Source organism: Pseudophryne corroboree, chromosome 7, assembly GCF_028390025.1.
Source record: "Pseudophryne corroboree isolate aPseCor3 chromosome 7, aPseCor3.hap2, whole genome shotgun sequence".
Taxonomy (NCBI): Eukaryota; Metazoa; Chordata; class Amphibia; order Anura; family Myobatrachidae; genus Pseudophryne; species Pseudophryne corroboree.
In genome coordinates, this window is record NC_086450.1 from 288829160 (window position 1) to 288835159 (window position 6000).

General features: G+C 44.0%; 1 protein-coding gene across 1 annotated transcript in view; it reads right to left on the reverse strand.

The window, feature by feature from the left end:
• Positions 1-4505, reverse strand: part of RHBDF1 (rhomboid 5 homolog 1) — a 353761-nt gene extending 349256 nt beyond the window's left edge. The window contains exon 1 of the mRNA XM_063934209.1: positions 4047-4505. The gene's annotated coding sequence lies outside the window, so the exon portion shown is untranslated. The remainder of the gene's footprint in view (positions 1-4046) is intronic.
• Positions 4506-6000: the final 1495 nt, after the last annotated feature.

Consider the following 6000-nt stretch of genomic DNA (forward strand, 5'->3'; position numbering starts at 1 on the left):
AAAGAAGAATACGTAACACAAAAACAAACCGATTTTAGATAGTCACAATACTTATTGGTAGCCACTTGAATTAATGTCACAAAGCACAGTAAACAGAATGAATGATAATTTATGCCTCAAGAAATTGATCCGTTTAATATATCAGTTTAACTCCCTACTTTTTTAGTGCATACACACTGGGCGGTTTTGCCCAGCGTGTATGCAGTGCGATGATAGCGCAGTGCATACACACTGAGCTATTTTCCCTGTGCCAGCGATGTTCACGGGGAGGGGGGGGTTGAAGCACTTTCCACAATAGGAGACTGTGGAAAGTGCTTCACTCGGTTGTTCAAACAGAACGACGGACAGTGGCGGCTACAGATGATGCAGGAGCACGTATCAGCGCTCATTGCTCATCGCCCGGCCATACACACTAGCCGAGTTTGAGCTCAAAGTAGCTCAAAATGCCACAAGGGAGCTACTTTGAGCTCAAAATTGCCCAGTGTGTATGGGCCTTAAGAAAAATTATTATTTATTAAACATATCCTATATAATAAAAGCCTAACGCTGTCTCTCACCCAATGTTTTGCGCGCCGGTGACCACTAGATGGAGCCCGACAGAGCAATTTAAGTGTAGTTTCGTTTGGGTGTGCACAACTGCCGGCGCAGACATTACTGTTATGTTGTTCCGTCATTTTGACGGGCTGGTAGATAAGTTATGACTATTTGTGGAGTACAACAAATATGAGACAGTAAGCTTCCTCTTAAGTACTATAGTTTAAGGCCCGAAACACAAATGGTAGTTCAGCTATTAATGATGTGCATATAAGTCTGTAAAACTGTATTGCATTATTACATTAGCAAAAAGAAACCTTACAACTAATGCCTACATGTCTAGTATAACATAAATGGGTATTTCATGAGTAAACAACTGAAAAGAATAGCTGGAAAAAGATGGGAAATTTTATTGTCTCTTTATGCATATGAAAGTACTGCCCTGGTGTCAAACTTGTACCATTGAATGGATGGGGTGTCCCAAACACATTTCCAAGTATTTATTCTAGAACATTATGGACTCTAGTTGTCATCCAGTGATAATTCCTATTCCTCCCATTTTCCATGGGAAGAGGAGTTAACACACTTTAGTTCAATTTATCATGGAGTTATTGACGAGAAATCAATGGGGGGAATTGAACTGAACATGACAGACATGATGTGCAATTCCTTCGCGCCCACCTGTATGGCAAGCTTTACCTTGCACTCCATAGAGGCATAAGGGAAAAATTTATGAAGGCGGCACTACCATAACTGACCGATATGCCTGCAGCTGAGCATCGCTGTAACGCCTGTTGGCACATCACATTCTACTGAATTTCCCCCAATGATTGCTGGGGCGGCTCCCCACGTATCAGTCATGCCCATGTCCTCATAATCTGTTAAGTAGAATGAGATGCATGTAGTATCAAACATTTTACTGCTGTTTTAAGATAAATGTTATTGCCATCTGTAGACAATTTTCTTGATAAAGTTCCCATTGCGGCAATGTGGACCCAGAGATGCGTTTATGTATTTGTTGAATCCCCGCTAGGTTGAAGTACTATGTACATCTGTTATTGGCTGCCATGCACATTTCACAATAACCCTTTGCTGGCAGTGTTAGGCGTCTGGCAACACATAAGCGGACTACACTGAGATGGGGTACACCGCTGGACAGGAGAGTAATGGTTAATACCAGTGATGACCCCTTGTGCTGTGAATGTTTGACATAATGAATGGTGTATACCGTCCATTTTAGCATTCAATGACAAATAGAAGAAGATTTCGTTATTTTTTGGGTGCCAACTGGCATCAATGTCACAGGTACCCATACTTCTGCTTGCACATTCCTGAGGTAGGGAGCATAAATTGGCGAAAAGTCCATGTTTGGGGAGAACCAACCAGTATTTTTGGGCGTACAAGCATGATAAGCAATGGGTGCTCACGACTGTCGCACCCTATTGGAGCAACAAGTAAAGAGCTGAATAGAGCGCCCCAAAAAAAACTATTTAATCACCTCCATATGAGTCCTCTTATATAAGATACAACTTTGCCCAACACAACAATAAAGTGGTGATATAGCTTAGACATTAACTTTAGCTCTGGATGTGTGTTTAATTAGTTACATACACAGGCCACAGATATTTCTCCAAACAGGAAAATTGCAGCTGTACCTGCAGATGAAGGAACAATCTATGAATGAAGTTTATTACATCACTACTGTAGTTAGTCACGAGATCTGAAAGGTTATGGACTGTTCAGGAAAGTCCCAGGGAACTTTCTTCTTCTCTTTCTCCTTTTCTGCTTGTGGCTACAGTATGTAACAATCCACTGGCACAAAGCAAACAGTTTTCCTTGCCATCTGTGTCTATCTGTTCTGATGTTGTAAACAAACATGCTGCCATGTCTGTATTTGGTTCCAGCTGTATACAGTGACCACAGTGACAGTCCTGATACCAGCACATTGCATCTGTCTTTATAGCACACAAATGTACCACACAGACTCTCCACACTATTACATGTACCCTCCCAGACTCTCCACACCATTACATGTACACGCACCAACTCTCCATACTATTACATGTACCAGCTCCCCACACCATTACATGTTCATGCACCAAATCTCCATACTATTACATGTACCAGCTCCCCACACCATTACATGTTCATGCACCAAATCTCCATACTATTACATGTACCAGCTCCCCACACCATTACATGTTCATGCACCAAATCTCCATACTATTACATGTACCAGCTCCCCACACCATTACATGTTCATGCACCAAATCTCCATACTATTACATGTACCAGCTCCCCACACCATTACATGTTCATGCACCAAATCTCCATACTATTACAAGTTCTTGCCAGTTTTTCCATAACTTCATATTTACAAATTGTTTGATATACACACATTTCATTTATGTGTACCAACCCTCCATACCATCATATGTACGTTCTCCAACTCTCCAGACCATTACATGTACATGCCCCAACTCTCCTTACTATTACATGCACATGCACCATCTCTCCACAGCATTACAGGTACATGTGCAAGCTCTCAACATACCATTAAATGTACATACACACCGGCTCAACATACATTTACATGTACATGGACCGTCTCTCCTCACCATTACATGTACATGCCCCAACTCTTCACACCATTACATGTGCATGCCCCAACTCTTCACACCATTATATGTACATGTCCTAGCTCTCCATACTATTACATGTACTCGCAGATAATCTCTACACACCATTCCAAGTGCATACCCCGGCTCTCCATGCTATTAAATGTACATACCCCAGCTCTCCAAACTATTATTATATGTACACGCATTGACTCTCCACACACTTTTACACGTTCATACACCGGCTCTCGATGCTATTACATGTACATACCCCAGCTCTCCAAACTATTATTATATGTACACGCATTGACTCTCCACACACTTTTACACGTTCATACACCGGCTCTCGATGCTATTACATGTACATACCCCAGCTCTCCATACTATTACATGTACACGCAGATAATCTACACACACCTTTACACATTCATAAACCGGCTCTCAATGCTATTACATGTACATACCCCAGCTCTCCATACTATTACAAGTGCACGCAGTGACTCTATACACACCATTACAAGTACACACACCAGCTCTCCATGCTATTACATGTACTGTACATGCGCCAGCTCTCCATACTATTACATGTATACGCACAGACTCTCCACACACCATTACATGTACAGACTGTACACAGGCTCTCCATGCTATTACATGAACAAGCACAGTCTCTCCATATACACACATCATTACATGTACATACACCGGCTCTCCATGCTGTTACATGTACTATACATCCCCCAGCTCTCCATACTATTATACGTATAGGCACATACTCTCCACACACATTACATGTACATGCCCCAGCTCTCCATGATGTACATACACCGGCTCTCCATGCCCGCAGCTCACACTCCGCTCTCGGACTTGTCAGCAGAGAAAGTTACAACTCACCAGTCAGAGAGCTGTTCTCATCCTCCAGTCGGACAGTGAGAGACAGACCGGGATCCGGGCGCTGTATCCTGCAGGCTCCCCAGTGTAACTCCTATAGGCGATCACACACTATAGAAAGCTGTAAGGATGAATAATAATAGTATTTCCTCCCAATTCCGGACTCTGCCAACTTTCAGCAATGCACAAAGTCTCCAGCATAGGGACACCCTCCAAAGCCACCTATCAGCAGCAGCGGAGGCCCGGACTCCTCTCCTTCCCCTCACACACCGGGCGGGGCTACAATCCCTAAATGTCACATTGTGGCAGCCGCGGCGGCGGCGGCCTAACCAGTTCTGCGTGATGTATCCTGTGTCCTGCTGCTGCTGCTGCTGCCAGCAATACTGTAGGTGTAGTAGCGGCCGGGGAGGAAGGGAAGAGGCTCCCCCCAATGCCCCCAGCACATGCACAGACATCTCCTGTCTGTAGTAGTGGGGAGATCAGCCACCATTGCCTGTTGCTGCTTCCTGCCTGGGCACGGAGCAAGCTGCCCCCTCAGCCCGGGTGCTACTGGCTCGCAAAGAACGATGACAGCATAATAAACTATCTACAATGTAATCGTGTTTTTATCCTCCACCTCACCGGACTGAGCGATTCCACATACTGCTTTTGGAGGAACAACTCCAGAATACAGAGCAGAGAGTACTAGACTTTTCTAAGTTTATTAACAGTTATTTATATCGCACACACATGTTCCGAAGCGCTCTACGGAGAGTATTCACGTCAATTCTTGCTCAGGTGAGGATTACATTCTTAATCCCTATCATCCAGACCCATCCATGTACAGCCAATTTTGCTTCCAGTATGTTTTTGTGGAGTGTGGGAGGAAACTGGAGAACCCAGAGGAAACCCACACAAACATGAATTGAACATAAAAACTCCACACACATATTTCCTAAATCAGGAATTGATCTCATGGCTGTGAGACAGTAATGCTACCCTCTACACTAACAGTGCTGCCGCCAGATAGAGAATAGTTCAAAGGAAACAAGTTTTGTATTAGAAATAATTTAGGACCGGTCACTGGGGGTCATTCCGTGTTGATCGCTAGATGAAAATGTTCGCTGCGCAGCGATGATGCAAAAAAAATTGCATTTCTGCGCATGCGTATGCGGCACAATGCGCATGAGCGACGTACTTTCACAACAGCAGATGTAGTTTCACGCAAGGTCTAGCAAAGCTTTTCAGTCGCACTGCTGGCCGCAGAGTGATTGACATGAAGTGGGCGTTTTTGGGTGTCAACTGACCGTTTTCAGGGAGTGTTTGAAAAAACGCAGAAGGGCCAGAAAAAACGCAGGCATGGCTGGGCGAACGCAGGGCATGTTTGTGACGTCAAAACAGGAACAGTCTGAAGTCATCGCAAGCGCTGAGTAGGTCTGAAGCTACTCTGAAACTGCACAAAAATATTTTGTAGCCGCTGTGCGATCCTTTCGTTCGCACTTCTGCTAAGCTAAAACACTCCAAGTGGGAGGCGGCATAGCGTTTGCACGGCTGCTAAAAACAGCTAGCGAGCAATCAACTCGGAATGACCCCCACTATTCGTTGACTCACTGTGTACAGGTGGGAGCAGCAAAGAATTATCCACAGCACAGCAGGAGTTACTTTTCACACAGCAAGGAAGGGAGGTGTGATAGGGGAAAGGTAGTGTATGTAGATGCTTATCTTTGCTAAATAGGGGCTGAAAAGTCTGGAAATATGCACTTTCCAAAGCTAGCTAAAGGTAGGCCAACTTCTTGAACAGAGTATTAATACATTATACAGACAGGAGATGCAACTGACTGTATGTAGTGGAGCACATAGAATTATTCAGTCACTTTATACTTTACATCTTGCTAATGGCATTTGCCAAGGTCAGAAACAAGTGAAGATGTATGAGGCTGTCATCACAGCTTATTGGGCTTTTCATTTTACTGTTTCA